At 34.1% G+C, this 26825-nt stretch overlaps 1 pseudogene; it reads left to right on the top strand.

The window, feature by feature from the left end:
• Positions 1–6214: 6214 nt before the first annotated feature.
• The window catches only part of LOC149531916 (nucleobase-ascorbate transporter 5-like), a 37724-nt pseudogene continuing 17113 nt past the window's right edge, over positions 6215–26825 (top strand).

The raw sequence follows: 26825 nt of genomic DNA, 5'->3' as shown, positions 1-26825 counted from the left end.
ACTCATTAGATCTAGGTGATGCTCACAGAGGTGAAGCACAAACTTTCCAGGAGGTCACCCCATCTTAGTACTACTCCAACTTGAGAAAACTTAACTACGAAGTTTCCTCCATGATCAAACCCACTCTATTTGTAACCTCATTTGGTAGGATTTCCAAGAAATCAAAATATTTCTTTTCTAGTCTAAAAGTACTAGCATCAAATAGAATCTTAAGTTCAAAGAAAATTATTACTTTTTGAGATCATTGAGTAAGAATTTCTACAACAAAAATTATTGTCTAAATTTTATGCATAAGGAGTTTGATAAAGAGAGTTAATTTTTTTCTACCAATATCTTTAGAGGAGGAATCTAATATTTGTTTTATTAAACAATTTAAACTACCACAAATCATGCACCAATTCATGCATATTCCATCATTATCTCTACATGTTGTGTGATAGGGCTTGTCAGCCTTTACTTTTAGCTTGTTGTTATTTGTTAACATATTCTACTTATTTCTTATACCCATGAATACATGGTTAATCACTACTTCCATGTTCACTCTTCCATTATGATTTCACATTATTTGTTGTTTGGTTGACTTTAGTATCAACTTTACCATCTCTAAACTCTTTTCTAGTTGTGGCCTATATTATTTTTCCTATCCATGTTCCAAATGTCTATGATTTTGTGTTTTGAGCCAAGAATCTAGGGATCAGAATAGGCAACTACTTGCAAACATTCCTTTCTATCCATAATTAAGATTTGGATATGATTTTTTGGATAATGAATAGCTTTTCCAATAAAAATATCCTTTTAGGTAGACTTGTTAGCTCTATGGATCAATTTACATGTCTCTTCATTTTTTGGAGATTTGTTAAACTATAGGATAGGTGAGGGTTTGGACTTTTGTACATAGTCATGTTGATCCAATTATAAGTTCAATGTTTTCTATTTGCCAAACCTGTATTTACCCACTGGCTTTTGCTTGTTTAGTTTTGTAGTCTCTTTCTTAACACATTTCTTATATAGTCTTTGTTCAAATCATATATGAAACCAACATTTGTGGTTTGGAAGAACTTATCTTTTACTCTATATGCAAAGAAATATTTTAGAGCTTCTACAGCATGGCCATTGAGAATAAGGACATCAGAGTAGATTTTGACATTTTCCTATCAGTTTTGGAATTCTGGGAATATGAGAATGTTTACTGCAACAATATTAGGGACCACAAATTCTAGGTTTGTGAATTCCTTTGTCACCTCCTCTCTACATTTACTGTGGTAGAAAATTGCATATACATAGAATCTTCTACCTTTGTTTCTCAAAATAGCATGGTATTGATACAAATTTTAGATTTCTGCTAGCTATTTGATACAAATTTTTGTTTCTCAAAGTTCACATGTCTTGTTATTTGATGGTACATTTCTTCAACGAATCTTGTGTAATTTTTTTTATCTTGCTTAGAAAATCCATCAAGAGAAGTGTGGTTCCTAAGCTAATGGGCCTTAAAGCAAGTATTACAATACATATAGTAAGAGTTAATGCACACCATGGCCATTCTTCATTATATGAATTGCAATATTTCTATGAAGATGCATGCCATTTAGGCTCATGGCTATTTGAAAAGGAAACTACTAAAGGGCTCACTTGGATTAGTTAGATCATGGCCCTTGTCATACCAGCTAAGATTCCCATAAGATAGAATGTATGCATTTGAACTCTCAAAAGATTTTGGATTATCATGTGTCTAGTTGTGAGATAGGGCTAATAGGTGACACTCTTTTTATGTTTATGGTTGAAAAGCAGAACCATTTCCATGATAGAATTTATGTTTGAGGCTCTCATGCACAAAATATTTTGGTGAATCATGTTTTCAATTGCAAGATAGAACCACTAGATGACACTTCAATTATAATTGCACATATTGTTTCATCACACAATCACACATTTTGTTTGGAGTATCATGCTTATAGTTTAGTTTCAATTGGAAACCTCATGCTTATAGCTGATTTTTAGCATTGACAAATATATATTCTCTGGGATTGCTTTCACATTGGCATTCTATTTTTAAATAGATTTCTCATTTAGCGATATTAGATTTCCACAATTCATATCAATTAATTATTTTTTTATAGGTTTGATTGTACAATGGTAATGTTTTAGATTACACTATATGATCCAAAATATGACACTATATCACAATAGATTGTTGTGTGTAAATGCCAAGCATATTGAATTGTCTTGTTCCAAAAGCTTGTCCACAAAATGTTCTTAAAGTAATTCATATTCCTAGTTTCAATCTTTTAGTTATCTTCATTAGTCGATGCATTAATCACATTAGTCATTGCTATTAGGATTAGTCAAGGCATGCTATTGATAGTACCTAAGTAACTTTCACCTTGTGACATCTCTTTGAGGCATTTTGCAAATAATTAAGATACATTATCTATAACTCCACATTTTGCAAACATCTAGGCCTTCTAGAAATTATAGGATCATTTTAATTACATTTGAAAACATTACTAAAAAATTTCCATATGTGCAGATATAAACATTAACTACAACATGTCCAATTTATTTGCAAATATATTCTCCTATGAAGAAAGACCACGACTGACAATATGAACCTAGAACAAAATAATGAGGCAATGGTTGAATTGTGGGCTCAGTTTTAGAGAAAACTTGATAAATGTTATTGTCTTTGCAAAAAGTGTAAGGGCTTAAAGAATCAAAGAATTCTATTCAGAATAGCCTATAGTCATTGTAGGCAACATGGTCACATTAAAGGGGGCCACAATTTTTGTCCATTATTGAATTTGGATTTACTACTGGAGGAACATGAAGGTGTGAATATCCAAGATAAGGATAACACTCCCATGGAAGAGGATGATAATGTGCTAGAGGACATGATTGAAGAAGATGGTGTTGGGGCATGTGATGAAGAGCCTCACAATGATGGTACTATCAAATTTGATAATGATGATGAAGATGGTCTTGATATACCTTTACTTGAGAAGGCACATGAGCCCTTATACAAAGGCTCCCAAACAACTCTACTCTTGGCTATAGTGTTGTTGGTGAACTTAAAGGTTATGAATGATATATCCAATGTAGCAATGTCATTTATGCTAAGGTATGCCATTTTTTTCATCTTCAATGTTAGCATACAATTACTATTCATTATATTAACAATGCATATTTGTTGTTGCAAGTTGATTAGTGAGTTTTTGTTACCACCATTAAACATATTCCCTCGTTCGTACTAAGAATTATCTACCATTATAAATTAGATCAGAATGTAGTATCAGACAATACATGCATGTCCCAATGATCACTTTCTATATCACAAACAACACAAATTTGCAACAGAATGCCCTAATTATGAAAATAGTAGATATCAATCACATCAAATAAAAAAAATGGTGCCTCACAAGGTTCTTTGGTACATTTTCATTATTCCACATCTTCAATGATTATCTAGGTGCGCTAGCTTGGCACAATTTATGGATTACCATGCAGGCAATAGAAGTCAAGATGACATTATGTGAATGCCTATCGATGGTTTTGCATTTAAAGAGATAGAAGAAATATGGTCACTCTTTAAAGAAGAACCTCATAATCAAAAGCTTTCATTGGTAGTAGATAGTGTCAATCCATATGGAGATATGAGATCTGTTTACTTAATGTGGACTATTTTTGTTATTAACAATAACATTCCTCATTGGATATCCATAAAGGGGGAGCACATAATGTTGTCAATGATTGTGCCAAGTACTTTTTCATTTTATAGTTATCTAAATTAATTTATAAATAGTGTATGAAAATGGTCATAATAATTATATAATGTTTATATTCATTTAATTACTAGGTAAGTACCAAGTTAAAGATATGAACATGTATATTGAGCCCCTAATTGACAAGTTTTTGAAGTTATAGAATAGTGTCACTATGTATGGAATCTCTAGACTAATAAGACACTTATAATTTCAATTCCATGTAATGCTGGTATGGACAATACATGATGCCCCTAGGCTAACTCATTTTTGCGGTATGTTATATTGTTAAAATAACATTTTTTGGTCTATTATAGTGCCTACACATTACTATCGTATGCTTAAGTTGCACATGATAATTGTACATGATCTTTTAGGTTTTTAGACAAAGGAAAAATTTGCATGTCTAGTTTGTGGTCCAAAGATGAAATCTTGTCATTTGAAAAACATCATTTCAATGGGAAAGAGGAGACATCATCAAGGCCACAAAGAATGACACCTAATCTATGGAAGTTGGAATATGATCAACTAAACTATTGAGGTAATGTCTAATTTGTCATCTGAAGTTTAAAATTTGTATTTTGATATTGTCTTATATTTACTAATGTTGTAATTGATGCTCATAAAGGTCATCAAGGCATCGATGACCAACTTCCTAGAGGAATGAAAAGTTATCCTACTCAATTTAGTAGGTTACCATACTACAAGGATCTTTCAATCATTCATTTTTTTGATGTTATGCATATTGGAAAGAATGTAACAGAGACACTATGAAAAATCTTAGGCTGAAAGCATGATAGAGAACAAATTGCCAAATTTGTATTGACATTCATGAACTCAATCATGCACTAAGAGATTTCATTGAATCAAATAGTAATGGAGACAACATAAATACAAGTGCCCTTCCTTGGTTTTTAATGGAGCAACAAAGTGATGCATTAAAAGAAGTTATAAAAAAAGAAAAAATTTCAACAAGATTTGTTGCAAATATGAGCACTCTTCTATCAAAGAAAGGTGATTTTGGGCCAAAGTTGAAAACACACAATTGGCATACCTTTGTCAAGGTAAGTCATGTTTTTTTTTTTACAATATATTTATAAAATTGAATATACTACCTATTTCATTATTTAATAATATATTGAAATGATCATTTTTAATGATTACAGTACATCTTACCTCTATCCCTTCCACACTAGTTTGAGAATAGTATTAAACAAGTTATATATGATCTTGGAAAATACATGAGGTTAGAAGTATTTTTTCTTAGATTTGTAGCTTTTTATCTAAAATCTATTGTATAATTTTATTTTAAATCTTGTTTATGTGTTTTTGCATGTTGAATCTCTTTTAGGTGGTTATAATCTAAAGAAATTGATAAAAAAAATATAAAATATTAGAAGAGAAAAATTCTACAGCTTATGTGTGAAATGCAAAAGTGTTTACCTCCAACCTTTTTCAATTCTCAAGAACACTACCTCATACATAAGTTGAGGAGACTAAATTGTGTGGACCTATACAAACTAGGTCAATCTAGATGGTTGAGAGGCACTTGAAATTTAGGAAGGGCATAGTTCGACAAAGAGCATGTCCTGAGGGTTCTATGGTAGAGGGATATATGATATACTAGACCATGTTATATATTAGTGAATATCTTCCAAAGTTTGTAGCAAATATCCATGTAGATCACATTTGGGATCCTAGCTCTAATGACAAATTTGAAGGGAAGTACCTAACGGGGAAAGATAGATTGAGGAGAGTGTGAAGTAATTATAAATTATTAGTTTTGTATTTTAATAATTCTTATCCATCATATATATATATATATATATATTGATCTGATTAGGATCTAGGACTATTACAGAGGAATGCTAATTTATTACATAGAATTAATTTAAAAATTTAAAAAAATTAAATTAATGTAAATGAAATAAGAGAACAACAAGATTAAGTTGATAAAAGAGACAATGAGAGAAAGAAGACGCAAACAATTTGATCTCGGAGTTCATCCGTATGGACTATGTCTCCAGGTCTAGCTCCAATAGGGGGACCGATCCGATTATCTCCAGAAATCAGGTACAAATGTTTACAAAGTCATTCCTTTGAAGTACAAAAACATCATGCTATTTCAAAGTATAGGAATAAACAATTCAAAAATCTCCCTTACTCTCAGCACTTCGACGTTCTCTCCTTTTTCTGAATGCCTCCAAGAGTCTCCTAAACCCCCTTTTTATACATGAAATTAGCCAAAATAAGGCTATAACCAAATTTACAAAAATAACCCCTTCAATTAATTCCCCTCTCGGAATAACTTGTTAGCCAATTTAGAGGATTTGGCCCCATGTCATTTTTGGGGTCAAAAATAAACAATAACCTCATTTTACTAAGGTTAGGTGGGATTGAGATAAGAAATAAATAAAACAATGTGCATTCTTATCTTCAAGTGCTAAAATAGCGCAGCGATGGGTAACCATTTTGAATGGCCAGTGGTGGGCGGTTCAAACCCCACCACCGGCGGCCTTTGTTATCTGAAATTAGCGGCTAAACAGACTCAAATACAATATCGTGCATTAATATCTTTGAATGTGAGTTGCATTCAGTTGGTTATTGGCTAAGCTTTGGAGACTAGTGGTCAAGGTTTTGAATCCCATAAAACTTTTGCCACCCGCCGACTTGGCTGAAGAACGAGGTCATGCTGACATCATCCCCATTTATACTTCTTTGTTAATTTCAAACTACCATATCTTTTACATACGGGCTCCAAATTTGATGAAACGAACGCCGCTAGAAATCTCTTGACGAGATCTTCAATTTGAAATCCATTGTTGTGCACTTTGGAGATGATTTTTTTTTTACCTTTTTTATGACCTCCGTACTTGATTTGACCAACCTTTGACTAACTGTAACTTTTGCATATGGACTCCATTTCTATCCATTCAAATTGCATTGAATTTAGAATTTTGAGAACTTTAACTTGATGCTGATTATTGGATTTTTGAAGATACTTCAATTTTGACGAAAGTATCCCCCAGATCAAGCCTCCCCACTGAGAATCTTTCGGACCACCAAAAGTTTGGATTACTTGGAAAGAAGGTGAGGGTATAGTTCCCTCACTTTACCAATCTCCATCCATCTTGCCTTGCTTGGATGCATCCCCTTCAATCCCACTCTGAGGTATTCAACTGGTCCTCTTCATGAAGTTCTGACATTCTTGTCAAGGATGACATCTTGTGGCAATTCTGACATGTACTCTAGTGAAAGGTCATCAATTGATGGAACCTGAACACTGACGTCTTCATCCAAGATCATAGGAGGCTCATACAACTTCAGATTCTCAACATTGACAACTGAGTAAATTTGCATGTATGGAGGAAGATTAAGGCGGAAAGCATTGGTACCAATCTTTTCCAAGATCTCAAAAGGACCATACCTGATAGGTTTGAGCTTCCTTCCTTCACCTTGCATTCTTTCCTTGCTAATATGTAACCAAACTCTGTCACCAACTTGGAATTGGTGAACACTGTGATGCTTATCATGGCGAGCCTTGTATTTTTCTTGGCTCTGCTCTAATTGTGCTTCTACTACCTGATGGATTGCTTGGACCTTTTGGATGAACTTTAAAGCCTTTTCTGCATCATGGCATCCATCTACAACATCCTCCTTCCCAAAAGCAAAATCCATTGGTGTCGTAGGCAAGTAACTGAAGCAAGTCTCAAAAGGAGACCTCTTTGTAGAAGAGTGTGCCGCATGGTTGTAAGCATGTTGCACATAATGAAGACTTTCATCCCACAACTTAGGATGTTTGCTGCAGTAGCCTCTAAGTAGATGCACAATTGTCCTGTTCACTACCTCTGTCTGTCCGTCGGTCTGCGGATGGAAGGTTGTACTCTTCTTCAGCTTGGTGTCCGTGAGTCCCCATAAAGATGACCAAAATTCCCCTAAGAATCAAGAATCTCAATCCGATACAATAGAAGTGGGTAACCCAAAATGAACCCATACATTTTGAAAGTACAAATGAGCAGTCAGTTCAGTAGTAACTTTCTTTTTACAAGGCATTAAAATACACATTTTGCTGAACCGATCAACTACTACATACAAATAATCATGATCCTTCCTAGAAATAGGTAAACCTCCCACAAAGTCCATAGATACACTTTCCCATGGATGGGATGGTACAAGTAATGGTGTGTACAAACCTAATTTCCTATTACTTGGTTTACTAGTTTCTCCCATTACACATCCTTTTATATACTTGGTGACAGTTTCCTACATACAAGGCCAGTAACAATATTTCTGCAATTGAGCTAATGTCTTACTTACCCCAAAATGTCCTGCAATTAAAGAGGTGTGTGCTTCACGGATGACATGTCCCTACTCATCTTTAGGAATGCATAGTTTTCCCAAGTGGTACAAAAAATTATCTTGCACATAGTAATCTTTCTCTTCTACATGTTTACCCTGGATTAAAGCTGCATAGATATCCTTAAAGTTCTCATCATTAGCATATTGTTCCTAAAAACTTTCATGAACCATAGAACTATTCCGAAGGATTATCAAAGCATTCTTAACAGGAGGCCTAGAGAGCATATCTGTTACTTTATTATGGGAACCCTTCTTATACTTAATCACCAAATGAAACTGTTGTAGAAAACCCATCCACCTAAAGTGCCTACTTTGTTACAACTTAGATTGTGAGTCCAAATATTGTTGTGGCTGGTGATCAGTGTGGATTACAATTTCTTTTCCCACTAAGTAATGTTTCCATTTTTTAACACTCTGAACTAAAGCATAAAGTTCTTTATCATATGCAGGATAGTTACTTACTGCTCCTAAAAAAGTTTCAGAGTGGTAGCAGATTGGTTTACCTCCTTGCATGAGTACAGCTCCCATGGAAAACCCGCTTGCATCTGTCTCAATCTCAAATGGTTGATGTAAATCAGGTAGAGCTAGAACTGGTGCAGTGCTCAACTTTTCCTTCAAAGTGTTGAAAGCCTTTTGTTGCGGACCTCCACACTAAAAAGTTGACTTGGTACTAGTTAATGCATGCAACGGTGATGCAATGAAAGAGAAATTTGCAATGAACTTCCTCCAGTACTGAACTGCACCTAAGAAACTCCTAATTTTTGTAACTATACTTGGCTTAGGCCATTGTACAATACATTTGACCTTCATAGGGTCTACTTTCAGTTGACCATTCCCTACGACATAGCCTAAGTACACTAAGGATGTCTTTGCAAATTTTCATTTTGACATCTTTACATATAGTTTTTCTTTTCTCAGTATTTCAAATACTTTCTTTACATGAATTACATGATCATCCCAAGACTTACTAAATGCAAGAATATCATCTAAATAGACTATGAAAAAATCATCAATAAAGGGACGAAAGACATCATTCATGACTCTCATGAATGTAGCTGGTGCATTACAAAGCCCAAATGGCATGACCAACCACTCAAAAAGTCCCTGTTTTGTCTTAAAAGCAGTTTTCCAAATATCACTTTCTACAATTCTTATTTGATGATATCCACTATGTAAGTCTAGGTTAGTGAAATAAATTGCATGTTTCAACTGATCAAGTAAATCATCAATTCTAGGAAGAGGGTACCTGTTCTTTACCTTTATCTTGTTCAGAGCCCTGTAGTCAATACACATTCTCCAAGTCCCATCTTTCTTTGGAACCAACATAATAGGAGAACCACAAGGAGAAGTACTAGGACGGATAACTCCTTTCTCGACCAACTCTTGAACTTGCTTCTTGATTTCTTCATTTTGTAACACTGATAAGTAGTACATGCCAATATTAGGAAGTGGTGCATCTTGCTGCAATTGTATCTCATGGTGTATCTCTCTCTTAGGAGGCAATCCTTTCGATTCCTGAAACAAGTCATCATAAGCGAAAACAACTTTGACTATTTCAGCCTTATGTTTTGGATCACATCCCTTAAATGCCTTAGATGTTTCATCTTCTTTGGCTTTTACAATCATCAACACAAAATTCTTACTAGAGTTGACTAACCTTTTCATTTGACCAACATTGACTAATGCCAGGTTAGTCTTAACCTTATGTGCCCGTACAATGTATTCAGTTTTATCTTTAAACAGATGATACTTATTTCCCCCCCTATAGAAGATAGCCTGTCAATCATACAAATAGGGACTCCCAAGTACAAGACCACAAATATCTAAAGGGACTACATCAGCTTCTACCTCATCCACAAAGTTTGCAGTGATAGAAAATCTTAACTTGCATTGTTTAGTTACTTGTAACTGTGCATCATCACAAACCCATCCAAGAGGGTATGGTTTTGGATGAGGCATTGTAGTCAAATTAAGCTTTTTAACGACTTCTTTAGATATCAAATTAACTTGAGAACCCATGTCAAATAGTGTATCCACCTTAGTATGCTTAATAACAACTTGGATGTGAAATAATTCATTCCTTTCCTTATCATTCTTATGAGAAGATTCTTTACTTGTACTTGCACTTATGCTAGAAGAACTTGGAGATGATGAAAGAGATATACCTTTTCCTCTACCTTGAATCCTAGTAGCAACAATCTTTGTCTCATCTCCGGAGTCAGATCCAAGATCTTGTTGAATTACAGCAGCAATTTTCTATTTACCTTTGTTTCCACCATATCGCTTTGGCCTCTTTTCAGGATGTAACTTCCAGCACTTAGAATTATCATGCCCTTCTTTCTTGCAATGTGAGCATGTGGGTTTCTCACCCTCTTTCTTTATTGTTGCTATCTTTTTACCCTTTCCTTTTCCTTTGGACTTTTCCTCAAACTTAGATGGCTTTTTATTAGACTTATCAATGAAAGTACCATTACCCCTTGATTCTAAATGTGTTGCCTGGACACATACTTCATCCAAATTACAAGGATTCAGGATGAGAATAGAATGCCTTAGGTAAGAATGAAGACCACCTATATACTTGAGTAAGGTGTCCTAGGTATACAATGGGACATTTAATGAAATAGCCTTTTTGCAAAATTCATGGGTGTAATCCTGGACAGACTGACCTTTCCCTTGCCTAAAATGTTGCCAGTTCATCATTAACTGCTGCATATGGCCTAGGGGGTAGAATTGCTTTTTTAAACCAGTAACAAATTCTTACCAAGACAAACTAAACTTACCATGTTGTGAAGTTTCATCTCGAGACCTACTCTCCCACCAAGTTAGGGCTACACCACCTAAACGAAGAGTGGCTAACTGAATTCTATCAACATCATCTACAAGGTTTTGAACTCTACAGTAGACTTCTACTTGCTGAATCTAGTCATCTAGTTTCTTGGCATTTAACTCTCCACAATATTTTGGTAAGTCAAACTTTACATCCAACTTAATTCGAGGCTTATGTCCTCCTTTGAAAATATTAGAAGACTCAGAATGGGTAGAAGAAGGAGAAGAGGGGGAAGAAGGAGAAGAGGGAGAAGAAGGAGAAGATGGAGGTGTCTTTGGTGGATCACGATCAGCTCCTTTCTTTTTCCCTTTGTCCTTTCGAGTTGCATTTCTTTGCATCTTCTCTTCTCTTTCTCGTACCAAAACCTCTACCATTGTCTGCAAATTCTGAAGAGTCTTCTGAATACTCTTATCTTGAGAAGCTTGTCCACCTTCATCTGCCATTTGTGATGATGGTTTAGTCCTTCGTTTTCCAATCTTAGGATTGTATTCCTCGAGCTTTCCTTCATCTTTCTCAATCCTGGATCTTGTTAACATTCAAATCTGCAATACTAGTCCAACAAAAGCTCTGATACCAAATTTGATCTAATTAGGATCTAGGACTATTACAGAGGAATGCTAATTTATTACATAGAATTAATTTAAAACTTTTAACGAATCAAATTAGCGTAAATGAAATAAGAGAACAACAAGATTAAGCTGATAAAAGAGACAATGAGAGAAAGAAGACGCAAACAATTTGATCTTGGAGTTCATCCATATGGACTACGTCTTTGGGTCCGGCTCCAATAGGGGGACCGATCCGATTATCTCCAAAAATTAGGTACAAATTTTTACAAAGTCATTCCTTTGAAGTACAACAACATCACACTGTTTCAAAGTACAGGAATAAACACTTCAAAAATCTCCCTTACTCTCAGCACTTCGACGTTCTCTCCTTTTTCTGAATGCCTCCAAGAGTCTCCTAAACCCCCATTTTATACATAAAATTAGCCAAAATAAGGCTATCACCAAATTTACAAAAATAACCCCTTCAATTAATTCCCCTCTCAGAACAACCTGTTAGCCAATTTAGAGGATTTGACCCCATGTCATTTTTGGGGTCAAAAATAAACAATAACCTCATTTTACTAAGGTTAGGCAGGATTGAGATAAGAAATAAATAAAACAATGCACATTCTTATCTTCAAGCGCTAAAATAGCACAATAGCGAGTAACCATTTTGAATGGCTGATGGTGGGCGGTTCAAACCCCACCACCGGCGGCCTTTGTTATTCGAAATTAGCGGCTAAACAGGCTCAAATACAATATTGTGCATTAATATCTTTGAATGTGACTTGTGTTTAGTTGGTTATTGGCTAAGCTTTGGAGACTAGTAGTCAAGGTTTTGAATCCCATAAAACTTTTGCCACCCGCCGACTTGGCTGAAGAACGAGGTCATGCTAACATCATCCCCATTTATACTTCTTTGTTAATTTCAAACTGCCATATCTTTTACATACGGGCTCCAAATTTGATGAAATGAACGTCGCTAGAAATCTCTTGAGGAGATCTTCAATTTGAAATCCATTGTTGTGCACTTTGGAGATGATTTTTTTAAGACCTTTTTTTATGACCTCCGTACTCGATTTGACCAACCTTTGACTAACTGTAACTTTTGCATATGGACTCCATTTTTTTCCATTCAAATTGCATTGGATTTAGAATTTTGAGAACTTTAACTTGATGCTGATTATTGGAGTTTTGAAGATACTTCAATTTTGACGAAAGTATCCCCCAGATCATATATATATATATATATATATATATATATATATATATATATATATAAGTTATTTCTAATTGGTGCAATTATCTTCTTTATAGTTGGTCGTGAGTGAGATGCACTACATTTGTATATTGCAAACAATCTTGATCGGATGATGGTATGGATTGAATAGTCTCAAGAAAATAGTCGCTCATTAACATGGAATGGTGTTGCATCATTGGTTAAAAAAGCTCATCGTAATGGAGATCCCACTGTTACACCAATGGTACTTGATCTAATATATGAATTAAGAGATAAAAAGGTACACATAAGATTACTAATTATGAGACATAATTTTAATATCAACTCACAGATCAATGCAAAGAATCTTGACATGTTTGAATAATTGCAAGTCAAACACCACAAATCTATGTACTACCATGGGTATAAATTTTGCATAAAAAATTTAGACAAAACAAAGAAAACGTGTGATTTTGGGATAAGTTTTGTCTTCGCAATCACCAATATTTCATCTAGAACTAACATACATCTTCAACAATCTAAAAATTGATACTATGACATTTTGGATTATATACTTGAGTGTGACTTTAATTCATTCAAACTAGTTCTATTTTTTGTCAAATAGTTTAGGGTATGCCTAAATCAAAATGATCCTGATAGAACTGTTATTGAACATGATAGTGGATTTACTATGATTAATACAAGGTCATTTGAGCCAGTTAGAGATGAGCCCTATGTTCTTCCAAGCCAATGCGAGCATGTGTTTTACTTCGGTGTTCCACACAAACTAGGTTGGTCATTTGTTGTTAAACATGACCCAAGAGGAAGGCTGATAAAGCATAATGTGATGGAAGAAGAAGATATTGAAGAAGCACAAGATGAAGTAAATGATTATTAGGAATGATAGTTACCCAGTGATGAAGAAGAAAAAGATGGTGATGATTTTGGTCATGCTGACAATAATGGTGATAATAATGATGATGATGCTGATGATGATCATGATGATGCTAATGATCATGGAAATGGTGGTCATGATGTTGGAAATTATTGAAATAATCATAAGAAAAGCTGTTGGAATAATGTATGGAACTGGTAAAGAATGTCCTCAATCATTGTTTTGTCATTAATGTCAAACTTGCTACTTGCAGGAATGACAATTGCTTTAGTGATCCAAATACTATCAATTAGTTAATTGTCAAGGTGGAGGCAATCAATAAGATGTAACTAGAAAACCTAAAGAAAGGTTGAAGTTATGATTTTGTAATGTGATGCAGAGCCACACCTTGGAAAACTTAGGAGGAATCAGACACTCAACTGAGTTGCATCAAGGGGCATCTACAACCTTTAGGATCACACACTAAAATCCAACATCACAATGTATTAGTTGAGTTTCTTCATACACATTAAAAATGCATATACTCTCTAAATCCATTCTATATACTTTTCCATCCACTTAATCCATTAAACAAAAGTTTTAAAACAAATTGCCCAGAAAATACATTCTTGCTGCCTCCTGGATAGACCTGCACTCAGACATGAATAACATTCGAACTAAAAAATATTTACTCAATTCAACCATTGAGATTTGGCACAACTAGGTTTCAAACAATATATAAAAATTTGAGAGAAATCTAACAGTTCAAACTTGAGATATTGACCACGCATCAGAGTACATTTTTCTGCAAAATATTGCTTCTTGCTGTCTCTAGATAGACCTGCACTCAGACATGAATAAATTTTGAACTAGATCAAAACTCTTTGATCGCTCTAGTGAAGATGGGCGTAATTAGGCCCATAACAACATAGCCAAAGATCATCAAAATCCAACGGTGCATTTGGGAGATATTACAAATGCACTGAGACTAATTTCTGCAAACATACCGAATTCAACCCAAAAATAAAAACTTGTCTTCTTCCTCTCTCTTCCTCTCTAAAAATTGAATCCCTAAATAAGGAATATGAAACGTCCCTATCCAAGAATAGGAGACTATTTCAAAAATTATGAATATTCCTGCTGCCAACTATCTGTCCTTTTTTAAGATATGATTAGATTCTTAAATCATTGCACACTACTAACTCCACTAAAACAAACACACATGGTCCTAAGTGGCTATATTTGGAGAGTTTATCATTTCACTCCTCCATTTATGCCACCACATCATAGGACATTATTTTAAAAAATTTAAATTTAAAACACACACACAAAATGTAAAACATTACTTATCATATTTTTTGCTCTGCTACTGCAGCATAATGAAGTACAAGGATCAACTAAGCCATTGATGAAAAAGTGTATTTGATGACATTTTAAGATACAAAAGATGGGTACACTAAAACGTATCAAAGAGTTAAAGTTTTAGCTAAGTCTTTTGTAAAGCTCAAACTAAGTTCATTAGAGAAGGGGCCGAGCAAGCTAGTAAGAGCTGAGCAAATTTTTAGTTAATGCCGAGTAAACTTCAGATGCCGAGCAAGTTCAGATGCTGAGTGACACAAAGTTAACCAAGTGCTGAGTAGAACTAAGTGCCAAGCAGAACCAAGTGCCGAGCAGAATCAAGTGCCGAGCAGAACCAAGTGCTGAGTAGGTATAGGTTGCTAAGTGACATAGAGTTAACCAAGTGCTAGGCAGAACCAAGTGCCGAGCAGAACCAAGTGCTGAGCAGAATCAAGTGCCGAGTAGAACCAAGTGCCAAGTAGAACCAAGTGTCGAGCAGGTATAGGTGCCGAGTAACACAGAGGTGTCGGGCACTAGTAACTCAATAATGCCGAGTTACTGCATTATTTTGGAAACCAAAGATTCACCAAATCTAAGCTAACAAGGTTGTTATCTAGAAATTTGTAAATTAAAAAGAAGATAAGAATGATGAGTTGGTGGCACAGAACACCATGTAGAACATTTTTAAGGATACAACTGACAAAGTTTCTAGAAGAGAACAAGATATGAGGTAGATACATTGTATCCTACCTAATCCATTTTGAAACCCTAAAATTGGAGAGCGAGAATTGAGTGGCAAAGGAAAATCAAATTTCTATTTAAGGAGACAAAAGTTAATGAAAAAGGAGAGAGAGAGGTGGTCAAGCATAAAATAATGAAGTACTGAAGAAGGTGCTAAGGGAGAAGACAGCACAAGAATTCTGTATGGATAGATGACCACAAGGATGATTGCATTGGCAGAATGAGTAAGAAGACTCAAGGAGATGAAGCTTGAGAGGAAGACAAGCAGACAGAGCTGGAGTGATTGAAGCCAAGCATAAGGATTGAATTGAAAGTGTGATCTAAAATCTACAAAGTATGTTGTAAGTTATATCAGATCAAGAGACCATTATCATTACTTTCTAGAAATTGTAATAGTAAGTTTAAATCCTATGGACTTAGGTTGGTTTAATAGCCATTAGATAAATCCTTTAACCGGGTGACATTGCAAGTGAATGTTCTAAGACCTTTAACCAGGCCCATTCCTAATAGTTTGGTGAAATCCTTTAACAAGGTCACATTTAATAGTGTGTTTTAAGCCTTTAATAGGGCAGGCTTTTAATAGGGCATCACTTCAGAAGAGTGAGAATCAAGTAGCATGTTACTAGTGGTTTTTCTCAAATTGGGTTTCCACGTAAATCATTGTGTCATTTGTTGATCTTGGATGTTTTATCTTTGCATGTTGATTTACTGTAACTTGCTTATATGATTGATAAAAGTGTATGGATTCATTAAGAATAGTAAAAAGGGATTAATAGGGCATTTGGACCTTGAATAACTGATTCACCCCCCCTCTTAGTTATTCTAAAGAATTCTAATAATTGGTATCAGAGACAACTGCTAATTCAGTTTAAATGGACTACAAGCAAAAAAGATCAAAATGCAAAAAAGAGAAGTTCCCAAGCTCAAGAAAGACAACTTTGTTGCATGGCAAAGTTTGATGAAGCTATATCTTGGATTTATAGGATATTATGCCCAAAATTTAATTGTCACTAAACATGTAGATCCAACAAGTGCTCCTACTGTAGAAGACATGAAAAACAAGCAAGAACACAATCAGACAATGTTGGAAATTGCCTCTGCACTCAGCTATGCTAAATTTGATGATATCAAAGGATGTGACACTGCATTCAAAATGTGGAAAGCCCTATCAGACATCTATGGAGGAGATTAGAATGTACAAAGAGCAAAAAGAGAAAGTCTTAGAGGAAAGTTTGATGACATGAAAATGGAAGAAAATGAGAATGCTGCTCAATATGGTGCAAGAATAAAGGAAGTGGTAAGTGCAATAAGATGCTTGAGTGGTCAACTAGATGAAGATACTGTTAATAGTAAGTTCTTAAGAACCTTGCTCCCTATCTATGCTATTAGAGTATCAGCAATACAAGAGCTAAGATGTATACTAGGAAATAATCTAAGCTTTGAAGGTATAATAGGTAGACTCATTGCATTTGAGTTATCTAACTTTGACAACTACAGACCTAAAAATGTTGAATTTTCTTTTAAGGCCAAATTATCACTGAAAGATGCTGAACAAGTGAAATCAAAGAAAGGAAAAAAAATGAAGTATGTATCCAGTGATAGTAGCACTGATGAGGAAGATGTGGAACAACTGGAACCATTGCTCGCTAGAAGATTTCATAGGGGCAAAGGAAAATTTGAAGGTAAGATGCCTATCATTTGTTTCAATTGTAATGAAGTAGGTCATATTGCTGCAAGGTGTCCATAGAAAAAGGATTCCAAGGAAGGCAAAAAATACAAGTATAGAAGAGATGATGACAAGAGAGATTACAAAGAAAAAGGTAAGAAGTGTTATATTGTTGAAAAAAATTCTGATGACAATGATGATGAAGTTCTTTATGTAGCCATGAAGGACCAATATGATGAAGAAGACCCCACAACACTGGTAACATGTATAAACAAGAATGACAGATGGATCATAGATAGTGGATGCTCACATCACATGACTGGAGACAAAAGTAAGTTTGTTAACTTTACTCAGTATGATGGAAATAGTGTTAGATTTGGTAATGATACTCCATGTCAAATCAAAGGAAAAGGTTCCATTAAGCTCACAGAACAAATTTCATGTGACAATGCATACTATGTTGAAGGATTAAACTACAATTTACTGAGTGTCTCATAGTTAGGCAATATAGGTTGCAAAGTGGAATTTGGAAACAAAACTACAAAAATCTATGATACTGATGGTAAACTGATAGGAAAAGGAGATAAAACAAAGAGTAATTTATTTTACCTTGATATGGATAATGTTTCTTATTTATTTGCAAAATTTGATGATGAATGGTTATGGCATAGAAGGTTATGTCATGTCAACTTTGACAATCTAGTCAACATCAGCAAAATGAAGAAAGTCAGAGGTTTACCAAAATTGAAGAAGCCTGATAATATCATGTGCAAACAATGTCAGCTAGGAAAGATGACAAAGTCAAGCTTCAAAAGCAAAAACTATACATCTAAAGAGATACTTGAGTTAGTTCACACTAACTTATGTGGTCCAATGGAAATACAAAGCTATAGAGGAGATAAATACATAATGCTATTTTTTGATGACTATTCTAGGATGATGACTGTTATGTTCTTAAAACAAAAATCTTATGCTTTTCAAATGTTTAAGTGGTATGTGGCTAGAGTTGAAAAGGAAACTGGAAAAAGCTTGAAATGCCTAAGATCAGATAGAGGTGGTGAATTTACATCAAATGAATTCAAGATATTTTGTAATGACAAAGGAATCAAAAGACAAATGCTAGCTCCTAGAACTCCCCCACATAATAGAATTGTTGAAAGAAGAAACAGATATGTGATTGACTATGCCAGAACATTAATGATGGAAAAGGTTGTTGCTCTAAAATACTGGAGAGAAGTAGTAAGTGTAGTTGTTCATACACTGAATTGAGTACAAGTCAAGAAAGGTACAAATACAACGCCTTTTGAATTATGGTATGGTTACTCACCTAATGTAAAACATTTCAAAGTGTTTGGTTGTAAATGCTTTATCCTTAAAGATGTTAGAAATGGAAAATTTGATGCAAAAAGTGATGAAGGCATATTCCTTGGTTACTCCACTAAAAGTAAGGCATATAAGTATTTGAATATTAACACTAACAAAATTGTGGAAAGTGCAAATGTAAATTTTGATGAGCACACAGAAGTTCAAGCTAAAGAACCAAAGAAAATGGAAGAGTACAGAAATTTTGTGTATTCTTATGAAGGAATGACTGATGATAAGTATGATGTCAATCAAATTGAAACTCAACAACAAATTTTAGTAGTAGCCGAGTCTCAACCAGTGAATGCCGAGTTGCATGTAGAAGCTGAGTTGCAGAATGAAGAAAATGCACAATTTGATTTTGAAAATAGTACACATGATGAAGAACAACCTAAAAACGAAGTGCATAGTGATCCTAAATCTAAAAGATCAAACATGGAAACAAGGACAGAGCCAAGATTATCCAAATATGTAAAAAGACATCACCCTACTGAATAGATAATTGGTGACAAAGATGCAAGACCAATGACAAGGAACAAACTAAGACAAGAATCATGTCTGATTAGCAAATCTAAACCCAGATAGTATGTGGTGGACAACAAGATGATGACTGGTATAAGGCTATGGAAGAAAAAATTGATCAAATATGAAAAAACAAAACCTGGAGTTTGGTTCCCAGACCAACTGACAAGAATGTGATTGGCACCAAATGGGTATTCAGAAACAAACTAGATGAGAATGGTGAGATTACCAGAAAAAAAGCTAGACTAGTATGCAAGGGTTATGCTCAAGAAGAAGGAATAGACTATGGGGAAACATTTTCTCCTGTTGCTAGAATGGAAGGAGTAAGAACTTTACTTGCATATGCTACCTACAAAGGTTTTAAAGTCTATCAGATGGGTGTAAAATCTGCTTTCTTAAATGGTATACTAGAAGAAGAAGTCTATATTGAACAACTAGAAGGATTTGTTGATGAAAACAATAGGGATATGGTATGTAAGCTACATAAAGCACTCTATGGTTTGAAACAAGCTCCTAGAGCATGGTACGAGAGACTTCACAAGTATCTAGTGCAAATTAGATTTGAAAGACCTGATGATAATAGCAACATGTACATCAAAGCAGAAGAAGGTAAAGACATTATTGTATCTAAAATATTTGTGGATGACATAGTGTTTGGTGGTAAGGAAGTACTTTGCAAAGGCTTTGCTGACAAAATGAAACATGAATTTGAGATGTCTATGTTTGGAGAAATCAAATTTTTTGTTGGATTGCAAGTACATCAACTCAAACATTGAATATTTGTTACACAATCAAAATATATCAAAAAAATTCTTAAAATGTTTGGATTGGAGGAATCCAAACCAATCAGCACACCAATGGCAACTAGAAATAAGCTATCCAAAAATGATGAGTCAGCTAAAGTCAATCAAACAATGTACAGATCCATGATTGGAAAACTACAATATGTTGTACATAGTAGACCAGACATAGCATTAGCAGTTGGAATAGTGGCTAGGTTCTCTACTAATCCCAAAGAAAATCATCTCATAGTAGTAAAAAGAATAATGAGATATCTTAAAGGAACTGATGACTTTGGTCTATACTACAAAAAGAATGGAAAATTTGAGCTCAATGCATATACAGATGCAGACTGGGGAGGTAACATTGATGATAGAAAAAGCACAAGTGGAGGTGCATTATTTCTAGGCAAAAAGCTGGTCACCTGGACTAGCAAGAAACAAACATGTACATCCCAGTCCACTGCAGAGTCAGAATATGTGGCAGCTGCAGTCAATTACACAAACATTGTGTGGCTCACACATCTATTGGAAAGAATGAAAGAAGACGTAACAAAACCTATGATATTGTATTGTGATAATACAAGTGCTATAAATATATCCAAAAATCTAGTAATGAATGCAAAAACCAATCATATTGCAATCAAGTATCATTATGTCAGAGAATTGGTAGAAGACAAACAAGTAAAGTTGGAATACATTCACACAAAGGAATAAACTACAGATATCTTTACCAAACCATTGCCCAAGGATGCCTATGAATATCTTAGAGGCAAGTTGGGGGTCATACCCCTAACTCAAGAAGTTTAAGGCAACATGGATGCTGCCTTGCATCAACAAGAATAAATCATTGAAATATTAACAGGTTGATTCAAAGGATGACAACAGGAGAAAAAACTCCAAATCAGTCACAAGCATGGTGATAGAGGGAGAAAAACAACAAGAAGCCAAAGCTTATATTTTGCATGATAAAGATGCTACATCTTTGGCATTTATGTCAAAGAGGGCAAAATATGCAGAAATTTTATCAATACAAAGAAAGAGGGAGATATATATGAAAGAGGGAGATATATGAGATCAGTAGTAAAAATACAACAAGACAACACATACAATCTTGGTGGTAACTAAGTTGATTAATTGATCAGTTTGGTTTGCCATCAATGCCAAAGACATAGATTGTTGGAAATGATTGAAATAATCATAAGAAAAGTTGTTGGAATAATATATGGAACTGGTAAAGAATGTCCTCAATCATTGTTTTTTCATTGATGTCAAACATGCTACTTGTAGGAATGACAATTGCTTTAGTGATCCAAATACTATCAATTAGTTGATTGTCAAGGTGGAGGCAATCAATAAGATGTAACTAGAACACCTAGAGAAAGGTTGAAGTTATGATGTTGTAATGAAGTACAAGGATCAGCTAAGCCATTGATGAAAAAGTGTATTTGATGACATACTATAAGATACAAAGGATGGGCACACTAAAACATATCAAAGAGTTAAGGTTTTAGCTAAATCTTTTGTAAAGCTCAAACTAAGTTCATTAGAGAAGGGGTCGAGCAAGCTAGTAAGAGCCGAGCAAATTCCTAGTTAATGCCGAGTAAACTTTAGATGCTGAGTAAACTTGCTCGGCATCTGAACTTGAGCAGAACCAAGTGCCGAGCAGAATCAAGTGCCGAGTAGAACCAAGTGTCGAGCAGGTATAGGTGCCGAGTAACACAGAGGTGCCGAGCACCAGTAACTCAATAATGTCGAGTTGCTACATTATTTTTGAAATCAAAGATTCACTAGATCTAAGTCGACAAGGTTGTTATCTAGAAATTTGTAAATTAAAAGGAAGATAAGAATGATGAGCTAGTGGCACAGAACACCATGTAGAACATTTTTAAGGATACAACTGATGAAGTTTCTAGAAGATAACAAGATATGGGGTAGATAAATTGTATCCTACCTAATCCATTTTGAAACCCTAAAATTGGAGAGGGAGAATTGAGCAGAAAAGGCAAATCAAATTTCTATTTAAGGAGACATAAGTTAATGAAAAAAGAGAGAGAGAGGTGGTCAAGCATAAAAGAGTGAAGTACTAAAGAAGGTGCTAAGGGGGAAGATAGCACAAGAATTATGTATGGATAGATGACCACAAGGATGATTGCATTGGTAGAATGAGTAAGAAGACTCAAGGAGATGAAGCTTGAGAGGAAGACAAGCAGACAGAGCTGGAGTGATTGAAGCCAAGCATAAGGATTGAACTGAAAGTGTGATCTGAAATTTGCAAAGTATGTTGTAAGTTATATCAGATCAAAAGATCATTATCGTTACTTTCTATCAATTGTAACAGTAAGTTTAAATCCTATGGACTTAGGTTGGTTTAATAGCCATTAGATAAATCCTTTAACCAGGTGACATTCCAAGTGAATGTTCTAAAGACCTTTAACCAGACCCATTCCTAATAGTTTGGTGAAATCCTTTAACAAGGTCACATTTAATAGTGTGTTGTAAGCCTTTAACAGGGTAGGCTTTTAACAGGGCATCACTTTAGAAGAGTGAGAATCAAGTAGCATGTTACTAGTGGTTTTTCCCAAATTGGGTTTCCACGTAAATCATTGTGTCATGTGTTGATCTTGGATGTTTTATCTTTGCATGTTGATTTACAGTAACTTTCTTATATGATTGATAAAATTGTATGGATTCATTAAAAATAGTAAAAAGGGATTAATAGGGCATTTGGACCTTGAATAACTAATTCACACCCCCCCCCTCTCAGTTATTCTAAAGAATTCTAACACATGATGATGATGGTGATGAAGATGATGATGATGGCAATGAAGATGGTGGTGGTGACGATGATGATCAAAGTGACAAGTATGATGATGGTGATGATGATGATGACATGGATGAAGATCATGATGATCAATGAAATGTTCAAGTAGGATCAATCTAACCTATGGTGAGGTCATATATGACCAAATTTTTCATTCCAAACCATATGTGCAGATATAAACATTAAGTAGAACATGTCAAATATTTTTTTAGATATACACATTAGTTACACCAAATTTTTGGCTAACTTAAGACAAATGATTTACATATACAATCTACTTTATTATTAATATCATTTTTATTAAGTCAGTTACTTTAATTTTGCTATTGATTTCTAAGACTTACTAATTTTTTTCATAGGGTGACATGGATGCACCATCTCAAACACCTTCAATGGATGTAAACATTAATTATTATAATTTTTAATGTTAATATAGAAATAAATGTCGTATTATTATATTCTTTTCTTTATGGCTTTGGAGTTATTTTGATGAAATTTTACTGATATTTGATGTCACAAATGATAGGAAAAAGATAGAATGCCTACTAATCAAATGTGATCTGAAATATAGGCATAATTTCTACATGACATCACCCTTAGTATTGACCCTATGTTCATGGCCCAACAACTCAAACAAATATACACTAATAAAATTGTTAACATTATCATCAAGGGTGACACAAGTGAGGAGAAAGAGGTATTGAGAAAAGAATTTGATTGTAGGGTCCAAACTTTGAAGGTAAGTAGTAATTTGACTAAAGCAATAATAGAAGTTCAATAGATGTTAAAATTTAATAGTATCCTATGGGTCATGATCTATAATTTTATGTGTTCTTGTATAGAAATATGTGACAATTACGACATCACATGGTGAACATGGTGAGGGTTGTAACGCACAACCTTCGTGTAAGTAACACTTTCCTCTTTTTTTTTCATCACCATTATAACACTTACCTTTTTTTTTTGTGAACACTTATAGCTAGTATCCCATTTGATCTTTATCCATTGTAAATGTCTAAGCTAACAATATTGTATTCTTCAGCTCATGATGAAATCCAGATGCCTGCTTCGATCGGTGGTCCAGTATTGCCTAGTGCATTATCAACAACAAGGACCATGCAAACATTCTCGTCTATGCCCACTAGAACTCTTAAAACCTTTTCAAATGATCATATGTAACTTTTAGTCCATCATCTACCAAATATTCCTACAAGGTTTGTTTTTTCCAAATTGGTTTCTCCTCAAAGAGCTTAGACAACAATTTACAAAATATAGTAGTTTGAACCCTTCACTACTTTATCCTCCTAGTTCATCTTTTGTGAAACTTATTCTATCTTGAAGTCAAGCCCAAAGCATGGAGTTATATCCATCCCCTATTGTTTTTGCATAGTTTTCTCTTGTTCTTTATTTTCTTTACAATTTTAGAAGGCTTTAGCTTTAAATCTTAGATAAGAACTACTTCCTTGTCCCATGCTCTCACTAGTTTATTGTGGTTGTCAATTACTCTTGTAATTTTTTTCATATTTGACCATTTATTTTACCAATATAGTAATTATTGTTCTAGTATTGGCCTATTTGTAGTGTTGGTAATCTATTTCTCTAAAAATAATAGTTTGAATACTTCAATTTCATCAAATTGAGAAGAGTTTCAAATTTGTAAGCCTTTCTAGCATCTACCTCAAAAATCTCCAACAACAACCATATTTTTATTAACAAACTTTGCACTAACCTAAACTCATGATAGAGGTTGTGTCAAAAATATAGGGTAATCCTAAGCTAGAACAATGTGCTAAAAAATATTCAAAACTCCTATTGTACTATGAGTTTATGATAACTAGTGCATGATAGGATTATTTTGTATGACATAGAAAACATTCTTTGACATTTTCCTTTATTTTCTAGCATCTTTTCTAAGCCTCCTACTAGTATTCTTCTTGAGAGCTATAACCTATTTGAGTTTTCTAGTGTGCACCTACACGAACAATAATCAAAATACCGTTAATAAAAAAATTCCTAACTATATTAGTTGTGATTAACAAATTATATGAATAAAGCATTGAAAATAAAGTCTCCCAGAACTTTGAAAAGTAGGCCTCACAATCAAAATGAACATCAATAGCCGCATTCAATTTTATGATATTCACTGCATAGGTTTGTTTTTACTTGTATTCATTATTGTTGTGAATGTTGAACATTAATTGTTGCACTAAACTTATGATTCTTTCCACAACATAGATGTTGATTATTATTGTTGCAATTTTATTTCCTTTCTTTCACATAGGTGTTCTTTATTGCTCAATAGATTTTCTTTTCTACTATGAATACAATAAAAAATAAAATTCATCATTTAGTACATCTAGATTGTAATTTTGATAAAAGTGTGTATGATGCCTACAATATTTATATTGATACATCTCTACAGCTCTTGTACAAGTTTGGGTGAAGTTTTCATTTTCATCAATCATAAATCATGCCAAAGAGTGTGGTGGGTTTCAAATATTTGTAACTCTTATTGGGAAAGAAGTCACCATGTGTCCCTAAGTTCATTTATGCTTCATCCAAATTTTCATTATTCAGATATAAGATGACATAGAAAAACTCTTGTAATCATTTAGGCATATATGTTTTCTTACAAGCTTTGGAAACTTTGAAATGCATATGTTTGGGAAGAGATGTATTCTAGTATTTGTCTTTTGAGCTTTTCATTTAAGGTTATGTTTGACAGATCTACACTCTAGTTTGAAGTAAAACAATTCATATGGCAACAATTTCAATGCTATGATTGGTGGCAGTACTTTCGTATGTTTTTATGTATGCATTTACCAATGAAGAAAGTGTGACTGGTGGTGTCTCTCTATCTTTAATTTCATTTGGTGTGTGCTTTAATTGTCATGATGTTTCATTTACATTTAATAAACTTCATATTTTGATCCTTTTGCATCAATGTTTGTTTATGTGTTTTCTTGGAAGGATTAAATGTGTTTCTAGGATAACATAGTTAGGCAGTCTTAACCAGAAGGTTCATTGATTTTACCAGACTGAACTAATGCATCTTGGAACTACATTTTATCACCTTTGGGACACATTTTTGCAGTTCTCTCCATAGATAAATATGTGATCCTAAGATAGAGTAGATAAACATTCGTTGATTTTATTGATACATTATGCGGAAAATTTATAGGCCAAAGGTAGTTACAAGTGCAAATTATTTGTAGGTAGTTAACAGTTACCAAATGGTAGTATTACCAAATAATGTAATAAAAAAACACCAAAATCCCCCCCCCCCCCCCCCCCCTTATTACATTGATCCTAAAAACATTAATTTCCCACATAGGGACCCCTCTTTAATGGTTACATAAAATATGTTGATGACATAATTTGAATGCATATTTTCAAAAAATGTTCTTCTAAAGTAGCATTCCCCGAACCAACCAAGATCCATCAAGTTGTCTTGTGACCCTCAATAAGGTGTAGCTTTGAGCTATGTTCTTAAATCATAGTGTAATCAATGTAATGGGGTTCAAAATACCATTATGGTGCTTTAGGATAAAAACTCTAACTCTATTATATTCACTAGACATCCATCGATTACCAATAGTCATAATGAATCCCAAAACATATTTCAAATGTAGGAATTATATATTTTCATTGATATTTGCTTCATTACACCATTTCTATCCTACCTCGACCACACTTCATTGATCAAGCCTCTCTACTAAAAGACATACAAATTGTCATTACTGAACATCAATATAATAACTTTGTTGAACCAATTTTTAACAACTTTTCTAGTCGATTTGATTTTGTCAAGAGTTGTCAACTCAAAAATTTCCTAAATCTTCCCTAATTACATCATTTAAATGGTCTATTAATGACCTCACATATATAGTTCATAAGTGAACCTTATAATAGTTAAAATGATGATTACAAGACCTTTATGAACATTGTCAAATTTCAAAGGAAACTAACTTTGTTCGATTTCATATATCTTTTGGATCATCAAATGAGCCA

This window comes from Cupressus sempervirens, chromosome 11 (assembly GCF_028749045.1).
Source record: "Cupressus sempervirens isolate cs-2001-9-10 chromosome 11, ASM2874904v1, whole genome shotgun sequence".
Taxonomy (NCBI): domain Eukaryota; kingdom Viridiplantae; phylum Streptophyta; class Pinopsida; order Cupressales; family Cupressaceae; genus Cupressus; species Cupressus sempervirens.
Note: the sequence above shows the minus strand (reverse complement) of the source record. Positions and strands in the feature narration are given on the sequence as shown.